We start from the raw sequence: 17,212 nt of genomic DNA on the forward strand, positions 1-17,212 counted from the left end.
CCGTATGTAAAATAGATAGCCAATGGGAATTTGCTATATGGTTCAGGAAATTCAAACAGGTGCTCAGTATCAACCTAGAAGAGTGGGATGGGGAGGGAGATGGGAGGGAGTTTCAAAAGGGAGGGGATATATGTATACCTATGGCTGATTCATGTTGAGGTTTGACAGAAAACAACAAAATTCTGTAAAACAATTATCCTTCAATAAAAAAATAATTTAAGAAAAGTTTAAAAATTAGACAATACTCTTTGCTGCAGCATTTCCTTTCTAAGAAAATTGTTGCAGAGAAATTATTAGATAACCGTATAGGGATATAGATGCAAAAATTTATTACTTATGGAAATAAAATGTAAAAACAAAACAGGCCCTTTTCAGAAGGGAATGTTACAGAGAAAAGACACTGAAGGAAAAAGGTCAACAAGTTAAGGAAATTTTTATATCTTAATTATTGATGGATATTAATGGATTTTCTTCCAATGACTCAGAAACAAAATAATAAAAAATAATAATTGTTACGATCACCAGGTGGCAGCATGGCTCTTTTTTTAAAATGGAGCATTTTGCCATTGGTTCCAGGTTGTCCCTCCAGAAGTTCCAGCTTTCTTAGTCAACCAAGATCCATGCCTGACTTACAAAAATTCCCTTTATAGCATCCTGCACTATGGTAAACTCCAGCACATTAGAACACCTACTGAAGCTTCCCACTGAGATGTTAGGGAACTCCATACTTTAAAGTTCTTCTTTAAATGAAAATATACCCCCAGTGACCCAAGTCAGCTCTAACCACATAGAGCATGACTGCTCTCCCCTCCAGAATTTGGAAATATTTAAAGATAGCTAGTACTGTTTTCCAACATTTAATCTTATTATCTTTTCCAGGTGGAAAAGTCCCCAGTTTTCTGCTTTTCTCTTTATAATGCTTTAGTTTTCTTGTTGTGTTCATTCTGCTGTCATTTCCACTTTTTCCAGGCAATCATGTAGCTATCTAGTGCTTAGAGTATGGGTCCTTGGAATATTGACACCAATGCTTCCTACTTGTCTGTGCTTGGGCACATTACTTAAGCACTCTGTCTTCCAGATTTTTCAACCGTGAATTAGGAAAATGATAGAACCTGTGACCTCAGAGGTTAGTGGTGAGGATTTAATAAGACAATTGTGAAAAGTAGATAGCACAAGGCGTGGCACACATGAAATGCTCAATTTGTGTTAGCTGGAACTGAACTTCTGTTTTCTAGAAATAATCCTCAGCTCATAAGTCATCATGGAAATCTAATGAGAATGTCAGGAAACTGCCTAACATAGCATATGGTGCTCAAGGGCTTCCCAGGTGGCGCTGGTGGTAAAGAACCCATCAGTAGATGTAAGAGACTCGGGTACGATTCCTGAGTGGGGAAGACTCCCTGGAGAAGGGCATGGCAACCCACTCCAGTATTCTTGTCTGAAGAATCCCATGGACAGAGGAGCTTGGCGGGCTACAGTCCACAGGGTTGCAAAGAGTCAAACACGACTGAAGTGACTTTACAAACCAAAAAAACACAAAAAAGCACGACACAGGAAAGCCAGCATGTAAGGGATGCCTAAGGGCTCTGTGACTCACGACTAATGAAAACATAAATGATGGCAAGAGTGATGGCTTGGTGTTTTATTTCTCTGTTTTATGAGACCTTGTTTTTTTTTTTTTTTAAAGATAGTTTTGTGTTTAAAGCAAAATAAAGAGGAATGTAGAGAAATTTCTCATAGACTCCCCTACCCCTCTACATGCACAGCCTCTTCTATTATTAACATTTCCCATCAGAGGGGCACATTTGTTGCAATTGAGGAAGTGACATTGAACATCATAATCACCCCAACTCCATAGTTTATATTACGTTTCACTCTTGGTGTTGTAGTTTCTGTCTACGATAATGTTCCTTCTCCCTAAAGAATGTCCTTAACATTTTTTTTTTTTTTTAGGATGTCCTTAACATTTTTGTAGCATATTCTGCTGGTAATGAATTCTCTCAACTTTTATTTGTCTCATAGAGTCTTTAATTTATCTTGCAAGTAGTCCTGTTTCTAACTAAAAACCTACGTGTGATTTTTTTTCCAGGTCTGACCATAGGCAATTACAAAGTCTTTCTTGACTTGAAACAAATTTACAGATCTTTCTCCAGCAAATGTGGGTTTATTTAGGATCAGCGGAGAATTGCAACAATGGGGAGCCACATGCAAGTCCCCACACAGAAGAAGAACATGTTTATAGAGGAGGAAAGGAAATTAGGGGAGGGGGGCTGTAGTTAATAAAGAATTCAAGGCTTTTCACTGCCTGAGTTCTTGCCAGTAAAGAAGATGAGTCTTCTTCCTATTGGGCTCTGCAGTGGTGCTGAGTGTGAGAGCTCCTCTTTCTGGTCTCCCAACTCTATTTAATTGAGGTTTCTGTTTATTAATTTTTTATAACTTTATCTGGCTGCCCTCCCCACACCAGCCTAGACTTGGCACACACAGCTTGTGCATTGCAGTCTCTGAAAGGAATTGCAGTCAATGACACAGTCCACCCGGCTACCTGTGCTCTTTTGTACATTAGCGTTCCTGGTTCAAATGTCTCTGGAGATCTCTTTATTGGGGTCTCTTGGCAGAAGCCTTCCTCAGACACTTCTGATGAAACCCCTTTGTTGGGAACAGAGGAGGGAACCCATGTTCTCCACACTGACTCAGTACCCAATACCTTTCCAGTCTAGTCTTCCCTGCTCTCCCTGCCCCTGGCCTCCAGGTTCATAAAATTGTAGGAGCTTTCAGATCAGGGGCTCCCTCAGCAGTGAGACAAGCCCCACATCTGTGCTAATCCACGTAACCCTTAACAGGAGTTACCATTCCATGAGGGAAAATGGAATGGAGGAGTCAGTGCTTTCTCCTATTTAGCCTCTTGCTTGTACTATGACAGTTAGTAATTAAAAATTTGTCTGTTATTTTTATTTTGCCTTGTTGTCATTGGCTGCTCAAACACCTGGCTCCTGACACCTTGACTTTGAAAGGTGTTTTTATTCTGACTGGAATTCTGGGTGGACAGTTTTGAGATTCAGAACTTTAAAGATGTCATACCATTGACTCCCTGCTAGGACATGTATTTCTTATCCTTATTCCTCTGATTTAATGTCTTCATCTTCTCAATGTCTTCAAAATTTTCTTTTTATCATTGATGGTCAGCAGTTCAAAAATAATGAGTTTAGATTTGAGGGTGGAGTTATTTGGTTGGTTATTTGGGGTTTTGCTGTTTATATTGCTCATCATTTATTCTATCTGAGGTTTTTCAAACATGAAACTTTGGTTTGATGTTTCATTGTTTTTGAAAAATTCTTAGTCATTATGTCTTCAAACATTTCTTCTGCCTTGTTCTCTACTTTCTTCTCCACGTGGGACTACAGTTATGTTTACTTTTGTTTGTCATAATGAAAAATCATCTAGTGACTGTTGGATTTATTGTGCTGATAATTTAATTGTTATATATACATTCATGTGTGAAAAGACACTCTAGTGTGCCTTTCTTATCCCATCTTCATCCGACTTTGTGACCAAGTAAAACTAGCTTCACTGCATAAACTTGGGATGTAGTTCCCTTTTTCTCACATTCAGAGTTTCTGTAAGGGATTAGAATGAACTCTTTTTGGAATTGTTGGAGAATTGCCTATATAACTTTCTGTATGTGTGTTTCATGTAGGAGAAGATAAAAACTTTTTTTTTGTAATTTTATTCATTGTTATAGGACTATAGGTTTTTTATTCTTGATATATTTTAGTAAGTTATATTTTCTCAGACGTAGTCTTGAAATTATCAATACAAATTACTTTCTGGTATTCTCTTACCATATTTTAATCTAGACTGAATTGATAGTTATGTGTCTTTTTAAATTCTCTTGTCCAAGGATGATCTTTTGATTTTCTTGATTCTCTCCATTTTACTTTTGTTTTCTAATCAATCATTTTTATTGGTTTCCTTTATTTTCTTACTAAATCTGTTTTTAGTGCCTTCGCATAATTTTATCAGGAATGATTTTATTGGATGTTTCTTACCTTCTTTATTTGGACTCACTTTTATTCTGCAGTCTCCATTTCTAAGATAATAACCCATGAGTATAAAATAAAATATGCAAAACCAAAAAGTTTTTTTTACAAAACCAAAAAGATTTTGATACATGATTTCATAGTCATTAATTTATTGATATTTTAATTTACATGGTTTCTTCTTTGAACTCTGGGTTATTTAAACATGCTCCTTTAATTTTCAAATATATTAGGCATTAAACTCACCTTTTTTGTACTAACTTCCAATTGTGTTGTGGTCAATAAACATGCCTATTCTTTGAAATTTGTGAAGATGAGTTTCTTGTTGTTCACTCAGTCATGTCCAACTCTTTGCAACCCCACAGACTGCATCACACTAGACTTTCCTGTCCTTCACCATCTCCCAGAGTTTGCTCAAACTCATGTCCATTGAGTCGACGATGCCATCCAACCATCTCATCCTCTTGTCACCCCCTTCTCCTCCTTCCCTCACTCTTTGCCAGCATCAGGGTCTTTTCCAGTGAGTCACCTCTTTGTATCAGGTGGCCAAAGTATTGGAGTTTCAACTTCAGCATCAGTCCTTCCAATGAATATTATGGGTTGACTTCCTTTAGGATTGATTGGTTTGATCTCCTTGCTGTCCAAGAACTCTCAAGAGTCTTCTCCAGCACCACAGTTCGAAAGCATCAATTCTTTGATTCTCAGCCTTTTTTATGGTCCAACTCTCACATCCATACATGATTGCTGGAAAAACCATAGTATTGACTATATGGACCTTTGTCAGCAAAGTGATGTCTCTGCTTTTTAATACACTGTCTATGTTTGTCATAGCTTTTCTTCCAAGGAGCTAGCATCTTTTAATTTCATGGCTGCAGTCACCATCTGCAGTGATTTTGGAGCCCAAGAAAATAAAGTCTGTTACTGTTTCCATTGTTTCCCCATCTATTTGCCATGAAGTGATGGGACCAGGTGCCATGATCCTAGTTTTTTGAATGCTGAGTTTTAAGCCAGTCTTTTCACTCTCTTTCATTTTCATCAAGAGGCACTCTAGTTCCTGTTTGCTTTCTGCCATTAGGGTGGTATCATCTGCACATCTGAGGCTATTGGTATTTCTCAATAGCTTATGACCTAGTTACTACAGAATCAATTTTTATAAATGTGCTTTATAGTCTTGGGAAGAATGTATGTTCTCTAATTGCTCACTACAGATGTCTATATATCTACATTTGATCAAGATAAGATTACTTGTATGGTTCTGTTCTTCTTGAGTTGTCAATAATTGAAAGATATGTTTAGCCTGTTCTTACTGGGAGTATCTTAGTTTCATTCTGATTCTATTATTTTGTGTGTTATCAACTTTAAAGCTATTTTATTAGGTACATATATGTTTGTAGGTGATGTATCTTCTAAAAGAATTAGTTTTTTTTTATTATGTATTTGCTCCCCTATGCCTACAGATGTGCTTCATCTTAAAACATTCTGATAATATAAAGTAGTCATATCAGTTATCTGGCTTAGGTTAGTTTTCTACTGATACATATTTTTCCATCCTTCCAGTTTTAAGCTTTCTATGTTCATGTGTGTTTTATTTGGCTATTGTAGATATCATGAAGTTCAGGCTTTTAAAAATCTACTCTGACCATTCATCTTACTAAATGTTAATACACTGGACTTTAGTATATTTTTATATTTGATTTGTTTACCATTTAACCATTTTACTTTTTAATTGCTATCAGTACCATTGAAAATATCCCCCTCACCTTAAAAATCTTTATTTATTTATTTTTAACTGTGCTGGGTCTTCATTGCTGTGCATGGGCTTTCTCTAGTTGCAGGGAGTGGGGGCTACTCTTCATTGCAGTGCTCAGGATTCTCCTTGCAGTGATTCGGGGAATATGGGCTATAGGGTACATGGGCTCAGTAGTTGTGGCAGCATAAGCTTAGTTGCCCTGTGGCATGTGGGATCTTCCCAGACCAGGGATAGAACCCATGTCCCTTGCATTGGCAGGCAGATTCTTAACCGCTGGACCACCAGGGAAGTCTGTGAATATTCTTAAGTCAGCGAATTTTAAATAATGATTTGACATTCCTTTCTTCCCTTTCCATTCTGTAGATTGGTTTAGTCCCTTATATTAGATGTTACTACCACTATTATATAAAGAGCTTTCTGTTAGTTATTTGTACACATTCATCAATTTATTGTTTTCATACATCTTACATCCTTCTAGGATCATTTTCTGTCTCTGTAAAGTACAATTTCTGTATTGTTCTATGGAATTAGATAATTCCACATTTCTTAAAGTCCTTTTACGTTCCTAGTTATAATATTGTAAGTATTCTTTCTAAGTCCATCAATTACTTTAGTAGTACGAAAAATCAATGGACATTTTCTTTATATGTTGCTTCATCTTTTGTTAGGTATTCGATGCTTATACTTCCTTAAAGATAATCCATCATCATTGGATTTTGTATGTCATCTCTCACTTGATTTTCATCTGTCATTTTTGGTAACTCTTTAGTTTCATGTCATCCTTCTGACACTTCACATGCTTCCCCCAAATCAGGTTTCATATAAGCTCTATCCTAGTCTCTCTTTTTCTTCATGGAACCAATACTTAAGTATAATATGTAGCCCCTAATGAAATTTTTTAAATGAAAAGCTTTAAATGACATGTTAATAAATCAGAAACTATATTCTTAGCCTAGATCTCTTTGATAAGGTCCAAGCATACATCTTAAGAATGTACTGGACATCTCCTATCAGGTTAATGAAAGCCACCAGAGATTCAAATTTCCACAACTGAACTCATTTCCCACCAAACTCTACTTTTATTCCTCAACTCAGTGTACCATACCTTTACCCATCTAACTGAATAATCCAGAGTCTTGAGAACAATTTTACATTTTATCTCAATTCCAGGGTAATAAATCAGTAGATTATCTTCAGTCATCACGATACAGTGTCTTAACCTTTCCATTCCCACTGCCATGGACCTCCTTCTGATTTTATCATAGCATGTTCACCTCACTCACCAGCCTGCTGCCATGCTGGCCACTGAATGCATATGTGTTCTGCACTGCACCCCAGGTAATCTTCTCAAAACTCATGTTTCTCAATGGCTCCTACTACCTAATAGAGATGAAGTTTGGTTTGAATCTCTTGATAATTGACATATTACTTTAGTTACCAGCATTTTAAAATTATGTTTTACTTGTCTTCTAGATTTGAGTGTCTCAAGACAACGTGGGTGGGCTGGTAACACTGGGCTTACATTCCTACATGGCAACATTTGGCTGGACTGACTAGCAGCTGCCCAAATTTCACTCAGTTTGCGTGTCACTTAACAACTGGTCTCTGCCTTAAAGGTTAAAGCCAAAACTCTGAGACTTAGAACATAAAGTGCTTCGTAATACTGATGCTTCATAACTTTCTATTATTGCTCACACCATTTCACATACTTTCTTTTATCTTCAGCCAAAAAGTCCCAATAATTTTTTGTACAAATATGCCATGGTGTTGGATCCATAGGTGCCTTCAAGCTTGTTTGTTCTGTCTAGAATGCCCTTCCCTCTTGCTTCCATCTAGTGAATTACTTCTCAATTTAAAAAGTTTAAGTCATTTTTTTCTAGACAACTTTCCCACATGTGGCCCATTGCACACACAGACTTTTCTTCTGTTCCCCTGCAATATGTTGTATATATCTATTTTGTAAAACTTAAGGCATAGCCCTGCATCATCGTTGTTAATCTGCATGTCTGTCTACCTTCTTTAGATTCTCCCTGTGAGTAGGGAGGGAAAGAAGAGCACAGAGGTAGGTCTTTATTTGTCATTCTGTTTCAAGCACTGTTTGCTCAGTTCTTAATGCTTGGTTAGTGCTCAGCGTTGTCAAATGAATGTGTTTTCATTTATTTGGGAATTCTAGGAGTTTAATAGTGAAGAATGGGAAAATATAAAGTGGAAAATAGTAGGAGAAAGGAGTAGAATCAAAGGAGAGGAAGTGGGAGGAAGATGGAGAAAACAAGGGAGCAAAGCAGGTGATAACAGTCGTGGGCCCACCATCATGCATTCTGTTCACTCAAGTTTTTCTGTAGAGTTTTAAGATCAAAATAAATTCTGAACCTTCCTTCTTTCTCCTACTTTTGATCCAGCTGCCACTGTTTTAACCCCACAACCAAGATCGCTATCCTGGGGCACTTCCTTTGCGTAAAGATGACCGACAAATGGATAGGCATTCTTTGCAGGACTCAGACAAAATAATAATACAACCAGAACTGTTTGCGTTTCTAGATAACAACAAGTAATGTAATAGTAATCACAAACACTTATATAGAAACTACTATTATTCTTCTAAATCTCTTTATGTATATGCCTCATTTGGTATTCACATATACCATTTAGAGGTTCATACTATTAATATCATCATTTTAATCTTACAGATGATGAAACTGAGGCACAGAGAGTTTCCCAGGGATCACAGCTAATAGCTGCAGTAGCCTGTGGATGAAAGCAAAGCCATCTGGTTCAAGGTCAATGTTTTCAACTACTAAATCACACTGAACATGAGTTGAAAAACCGTAACTTAGCAAATCCAAAAATTCAGGAGTTAAATGAAAAAAATGAGAATTAGAGATATAATTAAAGAAAAACTGAAGTGTTGGAAGAAATGGAGATAATGACATATGGGGCATTTACAGACATACTGACAAAGTGTGTGTGGAACACAGAACTACAAGATGATCCCTCTCCCTTCACGCCCTTGTCCACCACTGTGTCCACCACCTCCTCCTTGACTACCTGCATTCAGAGGCTAATCTCTTGCCTCCACCAGTTTTAATTATTACACTCTTACTGCTCAGAGCAAGATTGACACACGACTTCATCCCAACCTTTCTCTGAGCTAAACATTGTGCAGAGTCTTCTCAGCTTCTGTTTTCTGGGAGTCCAGTTGTAATTGAATTAACTCATGTTTTGAGAGCCCAGTCTGTGTCATCAATGACCGAGGACCCCTGTCCCCCATCTTCCCATCAGTTAGCTGGACGTTTACCATCTGATCATATCTGATGAATATACTACAATTAAGATCTCTTTGGGTTGTGTTATTATTCACAGTAATGAAACTTTAGTTCACAGAAATTCACAGATAAGTAACTTTATGTGCTTGTAAGAAATGATAGGCCTGGCTGAAATAATTTCTTCAGCTCCTTAATGGTCATCATTTCTTCTTGGTTCAGGGACTGGTCAAGGATCTTTAGTATAAGTGTGCCCCCCCCCCCCAAAAAAAAATTCAGTATCCCAAAGCTCCACACATTAGAGGAATTTATGAAAAAGGCTACTCTGCGAGGTCATCATATAGGAGTCACTGAACTTATTCTGTCTCCATACAAGAACAGCAGTAACCCTCTGCTGGAAGCTGTTCTCAGGGTCCTGAAGGTGAAGGATTGCAAGTTGCAGAGCTGAGCTTCAAGACTTAGGGAGATAATTCCACAACCTGCCACTTTCCAGGTAGCCTCTCTAGACTTAAGTGGCTGGACACACCCAGCAATAAATACAAAGAGAAAAGCAATTCCTCCCACCTCCACAGGAGGAAGAATGAGGAGTGGCTTGAACTTCAGTGCAAAGAACAGAAAACCTCCAGCAGCTACTGCTGCCAAATACAGTGTACTCAGGCCTAGACTTTCAGTGTCAGGGACAGCCCTGAAGCACCTTCCAGTGCTGGGCCCTGGAGCTCGCAGATGCCCTCCTGATAAAGCGCTAAGCTGCAGTGAGAGAGCTCCGGGAAAAGACCAGGGCCAGCATGGAATGGTTATATCTTCAGTTTGGAATTTCAATTTGATACACAGAAGTCTAAGGACACTAAGAGTTATTAGGGTAGGGATAACATGTTTCATCTGGATCTTCTCCAAGCACAATGAAGAAAACCAGTCTATTCAAACAGAATGCCAGAGACATTCACTTACTGATAAACATTACAGGCCCGATATGGGTATTGCTTAAACAATTTCTATTCAGTGAAACTTCTCAACCGATACAAAAGGGAAAAAAGCCACCAGCTGTAAGACTCCAGACTACAGTTGCTGGAAGCAGAGGGCTTTGTTCATCCTACGCTCCATAAGGGGAACCAGGGAGGAGAGCAGGGCTAAGTGTAATCCCAACCAAAATACTAGCTGGCTTTTTTCATGTGTTGACTCCTAATTTTATATCAAAATGCAAAAAATGTAGAAAAGCCAAAACAATTTTGAAAAAGAAGTTGGGAAGATTTACACCACTTGGCTTCAAGGTATTAATATAATTTGAGATGGATTGTAGACCTCAGTGGAAAACCATAACCATAAACCCTCTAAAAGGAAATACAGCAGAATAGCTACATAGCCGTGGGATAGAGAAGGATTTCTTGGACAGAACACAAGAAGCATGAACCATAAAAGGAAAATTATTCAGTTAGGTTTTATCAGAATTAGCTGCTGCTGCTGCTAAGCTGCATCAGTCGTGCCCAACTTTGTGCGGACCCCATAGACGGCAGCCCACCAGGCTCCTCTGTCCCTGGGATTCTCCAGGCAAGAATACTGGATTGGGTTGCCCTTTCCTTCTCCAATAGAGGTCCTCTAATCAAAGCACCATTCAAAAATTAAAACACAAGCCACAAGACAAGGCTGAGAGAAAATATTTGCAAAACCTTTATCAACAAAGAACTTGCATGAGAATACCTAGAAGTCCACAAAAAGCCCAATATTTAAAAATAACCAGAAGGCTTGAACTATTGAACAGATACTTCAGAAAAGAACAGTAGTTTGATAAACTTGTAAAAAAGTGCTCAGTATTTGCAATCAATGGAGAAATGCAATTAAAACCACAGGGATATCTCATTTCACAGAAATGATAAAATCAATGGCTAAAAAAATGACTACACCAAACGCTGACAAGGATGTAACTCGGTTGGAGCTCTCATACATTGCTGGTAGGAGCATAAAGTGGACAGCCACCTTGGAGATATGGCTGGTAGTTGGTTATATAATTAAATTTGCATCTTACCCTATGACCAAACAATTCCACTCAGGCATTTATCCAAGAGAAATTAAAGCATGTTCACAAAAAGCTTTAAACAAGAGTATTAATGGTCCGGTTCATAATAGCCCCAAATGGGAGCCAAACTTAATGTCTATAAACACTAAAATGACTAAACTATAGCATGTTTCTACAAAAGAAGCAGATTTTATATTTTTTAGACAATTTGTGAGGAATTGACAGGAAAAACTTAGGCTTTGCTTGTTGTTTAATTGATAAGTCACGTCCGACTCTTTGTGACCCCATGGACTATATAGCCTGCCAGGCTCTTCTGTCCACGGGATCTCCCAGGCAAGAATATTGGAGTTGATTGCTATTTCCTTTTCCAAGACTTTGTTTAATTAGTGCTTAATTAGTGAAGAATCTAAACAGATTTGGGGCTTGGCTTAGTGAATTAAGGAGGTAAAAAGGTTTGTTCACACAGGCTTCTTGGCCTGAATTCCTCATCTCTGGTGAAAAGGGTGTCCTTCTACCTCCAGAAACAGGGAGAGCACCTTTCACACGGGAGGTTTATTTCCTGCTTTCAGGGAGACAGAGAGGAGGGTCAAAGTGTCCATTTGGTGCCAGCTGCTTCTTAAATAACTGTAATCAAAGTAATATGCCATTGTGGCATATCTGGGGGCAGCCTGCCCTGGGCCCCAACAGTTTATACTATCCCTGGAAAGCTGACAAGGCTTAATTCACATTGATTACCTCCCTTCTTTTCTCTATTTCTCCCCTTGCCTCCTCCTCTCCCTTTTCAGTGTCTATCATGTTATACCTCCTTATCCAGTAATGTTCACTCTTTGGAATTTTTAGTCCATTCATAGAATTGTTGAAAAACTTTGTCATCCCATATCAGTTTACCAAGTGTATTAGTTTTCTAGGGCTGCCTTAACAAATTTCCACAAATTTAGTGGCTTAAAACAAGGGAAGATTATTCTCTTACCGTGTAGGGTGTCAGAGGTCTGAAGTTGAGGTGTCAGCAAGGACACACTCCCTCCAAAGGCTCTGGGGGACAGTGCATTGCCTGGCTCTTCTGTCCTTGGTGGCTCTGAGCGTCCCTTGTCTTGTGGCCACATCTTCCCAGTCTCTGCCTCCATGGTCACATTGCTTCTTCCTCTTCTCTCTGTCTCTCCTCTATGTGGCTTTCATAAGGATGCTTGTCATTGGATTTAGAGTCCACTCAAATAATCCAGGATGATGATCTCTTTTATCTCAAAATCCTTAATGACATTATCAAAGAACTTTTCACCAAATAAGTTCACATTCATAGATTCAGAGAATTAGGAAGTGGACATCCTATTTGGGGTGGGGGGAAGTGGACACCATTTAATCCGTTACACTAAGAAAGAGAATTAGTCCCTTTTGAAAGCATCAGGCTTCTTGCAACAAAATGGAAAGTTATACTTTATTTAGCTTAACTTCCCAAAATTCCAAAATAATTCAGTACTAAGTATGGACATAGAAAAAATAATTAAGAGCAATCTACTGCCCTGATGTTCAGAGATTCCATAAATTATTCTTTGGCCATTTGCTGTTCAACTTCTAAATCACAAAATATCTTCATTTTTAGAGTAGATATCCACTCTTTGTTATACATGACCCAAGTAATTGTTGTGTTCAACAACACAACATTCATACTGGATTTTTTTCTGACACAATTCTAAGTGTGTTTTCTGAGGTATAAATCTTAATTAGAAGTATAAGTATAAAACCCCCCAGTAGTGGAAATTCTAAAGCCACTAATAACAATTTAAAATTCCTTAAAGTATATTCCTTATACTGTTGTGACATGACTGAGCACATATGCACATTTGATGTGATAAAGTTAATTCATATATGGGGACCCACAAAATGGAGGGTTACCCCATGGTCCAGCCTACATCACCTATCGAAACCTCAGTCACTTACTGGAAATACCCACAAGGAATCCCGACATTCACCAACCACAACCCTCCAACTCAGCTGTAGCTAGCTTACCTTACCCTAATTTCTCAGACTGTTTGGCTGCTGTGATATCATAATTTATAAGAAATATATATATTTGGTCATTCAGATGACCAAAGTATATTTCTCATATACATTTGGTCTTCATCCACAGTTCTGACTCTCAGCTCCCCAAGCCCTTGGACTTTCCTGAGCAGTAAGAGCAATACTCATTTGTTATAACATTTGGTCTCTTGTTCTCAGTTCCCGAAAACCCTTCAGAGCTATAAAGGTGAAATAGGTGTCTTGTTATTCATAATGAGCCCCTTTTCACCACATCTGGGTTATGTTCATCAGGTGATTTTTGGAAAGCAGCTAAGGATGGGGGCTGGGTGCCAGGGAAACCAAACCCAGGAATAGAGGGGTGGAACTTTCAGTCCCACCTCCGTTTCTGGTTATAGGAGAGAGGCTAGAGGTTGAATCACTCACCAATGGTCAATGAGTTAATTGATCACACCTAATAATGAAGCCTCTATAAAAACCCAAATGGAGGGGATTTGGAGAGCTTCCTGGTTAGGGAAGCCAGAAATTTTTTATGTTCTCACATACCTGGCCCCAGACTCCATGAGGACAGAAACCCTTTTGTTTGGAAATTTGCCCCATACATCTCCTCATCACGTTGTTGATTCAAGTCCTTTAATATCCTTTGTAATAAGTGAGTAATGTAGGGAGTAAATTTCCTGAGGTCTGTGAGCTGTTCAAGAAAATTAATCAAACCCAAGGAGGTCAGGGAAGCCTCTGATTTATAGCCAGTCAGAAGGACAGGTAACAACCTGGGCTTGCAGTTGGCATCTGAAGTAGAGGATGGTCTTATGGGACTGAGTTCTTTACCTGTAGAATCTAATGCTATTCCCAGGTAGATAGTGCCAGAATTGAGTTGAATTATTGGACACCTAGGTGTCTGAGAATTGCTTATTGGTACAAGGCAACCCCTCCCTTCCCTGCCCCCTGCATGTGCACACGCATGCACACACACACACACACATACACACACACACTTTGGGATTGGTTTTGGTGCAGAAGCTTAGTTCCATGGCATATGGGATCTTAGTTCCATAACCAGGGACTGAACCCATGTCCCCTGCATTGCAAGGTGGATTCTTAACCACTGGACCACCAAGGAAATCCCCCTTTGTTTTTAGATAACATAAGCATTGAGTATTTACACAGGCCAGGCTCTCTATAAATATTTTAAGTACAGAGCCTGACATGATCCTTCCAGGGGCCCTGTGGAGATAAACATGATCTTCCCTTTTATTTATAAGGGCAGCAAAGTTCCAAGACGGCTACTTTCAAGAAACATACTGGTGGAGCCAGAGAGGAATTCAGTCTGCTTGACTTGGAAGTTTTTGCATGTAAACAATTCACTCTATAATGGTATCTGTCCAAATTTAAATACATACAATAATTTCTACGATTTTGATTAATAATGTTAGAGACCTGCTAACTCAGAAACTTTTTTTCTAGCATGTAAATCTTTATGGGAATTGAAGAATCTTTCATATACCTGAATTAAATTATTTGTGTGATTTAAACAATGTAAAAGTTGCTTCTTCAACTTTTGGGATTAAGGGTTTCAAAGGAAAATTTATTATTACCATCATTATCTCACAATCCTTTTTCCACTCTCTCTCTTTAGCAAGAGTTATGTAAAGACCTGATTAAAGTTTAATCTTTTTTAAAGATTTTGAAGATTGTGCTCTTAAAAGTTTAGAAGGCCATTTCTGTGGAGAATTAAAGCTTAGAAATTGAAAACTTGGTATTTTATTAATTGTGAATTAGTTATGAAATAATTTCTGAAAGGAGGAGAGGTATAATTTTTATACTAGTTCTAAGGCCATTGGTGTATTTAGTGCCAATCCTCAGGGGGTCAGTAGGGAAATTTTCTGCTAATCTCATGGTTTTAACTAGTGATTTTTAAAATCCCACCCATTAGGATCACAGGCCTTTGGTGTTTTTACATTATTGGCTACCTGACAGTTACCATTATTGAAAGACTCCTATGAGTCAGACACTGGCCAAATCCTTTACTTACATTATCTCATTTAGTCCTTCCCACACTCAGAAGGAGCTGTTGTGACCATCAGACAGGTGGAGAAACTGAGATTCATCATACAGATCACATTTATTGAGTATTTGCAGTGTTTTGCCTTCCCACCTTGCATCTGTGACCTCGCTTAATACTCATAACAATTCTGTGATGTAAGTGTAATTTTATATCTATCTTGCTGCTGCTGCTGCTGCTAAGCTGCTTCAGTCATGTCTGACTCTGTGCGACCCCATAGGTGGCAGCCCACCAGGCTCCCCCATCCCTGGGATTTTTCCAGGCAAGAACACTGGAGTGGGTTGCCATTTCCTTCTCCAATGCATGAAAGTGAAAAGGGAAAGTGAAGTCGCTCACTCGTGTCTTGACTGTTAGCGACCTCATGGTCTGCAGCCTACCAGGCTCCTCCATCCATGGGACACAGTTATCCAATTTTAACCTGTTCTCTGATCACCCAGGGAGGTTGTTTTTACAAAGCAGACACTCAAGACCCTCTCCCAGGGACTCTCAGTGAGTGTCAAGCAGGGTCCTGAGGGCTGCGTGTGTAAGCAAATGTTCCTGGGTGACCCTGATGCAGGTGGCCTAGAGCCACACATGTGTGTGTGTGGTTAGTTGCTCAGTCATGTCCCACTCTTTGCAACTGAATGGACTGTAGCCCGCCAGGCTCCTCTGTCCGTGGGGATTCTCCAGGCAACAATTCTGAAGAGGGTTGCCACGCCCTCTTCCCAGGGATCTTCCCAACGTGGGGTTTGAACCCAGGTCTCCCACAATGCAGGTGGATTCTTTACCATCTTGAGTCACCAGGGAAGCCCAGGGCCACACAGAGAAACACCAAAGAGGCAGCGACTGGCAGCTGTGTGGTTAGTAAGGGGATTCCTTCATTTCAGGGGAGGCTGGATTGGATGGTCCCTATGTTACATCCAGAGTCTCTGGAATCAGAAATGTAAAATAAACTCTTGAGCTGCTAGAAACATGCTAGGATTGACTGGAAACTTCTGTGAGCTGACTGCTCCACATGGGAAAAAGAGCTGTATTGCCATCTGGTAGACTGCCTAAAAGTCTTCACGTTCAGATAACCTAAAACTGTTAGAGGGTTTTCTCATTTAATTCTGATACCATCCACTTTTTTTTTTTGTTTATTTCAATTAAATTTTATTGGAGTATAGTTGCTTTACAATGTTGTGTTAGTTTCTACTGAACAGCAAAATGAATCAAATATACGTATATATATGCCCTGCTTTTCTAGATGTCCTTTCCATTTAGGTCACCACTGAGCATTGAGAACTCCCTGTGCTATGCAGTAGGTTCTCATTAGTTATCTATTTTGTATGTGACATCAGTAGTGTATATGTGTCAATCCAATCTCCCAATTCATCCTACCCCCTCTTTCCCCTTGGTGTCCGTATATTTGATCTCTACGTCTGTGTCTCTGTTTCTCCTTTGCAAATAAGATCATCCATACCATTTTTCTAGATTCCACATATATGCATATATCCGATATTTCTTTTTCTCTTTCTGAATTACTTCACTCAGATACCCTCCAGTATAGAGACCAGGAGTGTGACTCAGGAAGGCTGGGCAGCACGCACAGCCTCGGCCCCGTACCCAGCAGCTTCCCAGTCCACTGCTTCTTATTGGATTCACATCAGCACCACGAATGCCTCCAGTGGTTAAGACTCTGCACGGTTTCTATCCCTGGTTGGGGAACTAAGATCCTACATGCTGCATGGTCCAAAAAAAAAAAAAAAATCCATAAAAAAAAACAAAAACAGCACATGTGGGCATGTGGAAATGGCAACCCACTCCAGTATCCTTGCCTGGGAATTCCCATGGACAGAGGAGCCTGGTGGGCTACAGTCCATGGCGTCACAAAGAGTTGAACATGACTGAATAATTGAACACACCACGTAGCATGGGGCATGCACACCCACTGGCCGCCTCTGTAGCTGAGACTACAAAGTGCCAGCCTCAGATGGGTGAACACAGCCTGATAGCCAACCTCCCTCCCTTATTTAGCTCCCCAATGGCTCAGCGGGTAAAGAATCTGCCTGCAGTGCAGGAGACACAGGTTCAATCCCTGGGTCAGGAAGACCCCCTGGA

The sequence above is a fragment of the Cervus canadensis genome, chromosome 4 (assembly GCF_019320065.1).
Source record: "Cervus canadensis isolate Bull #8, Minnesota chromosome 4, ASM1932006v1, whole genome shotgun sequence".
Classification (NCBI taxonomy): Eukaryota; Metazoa; Chordata; class Mammalia; order Artiodactyla; family Cervidae; genus Cervus; species Cervus canadensis.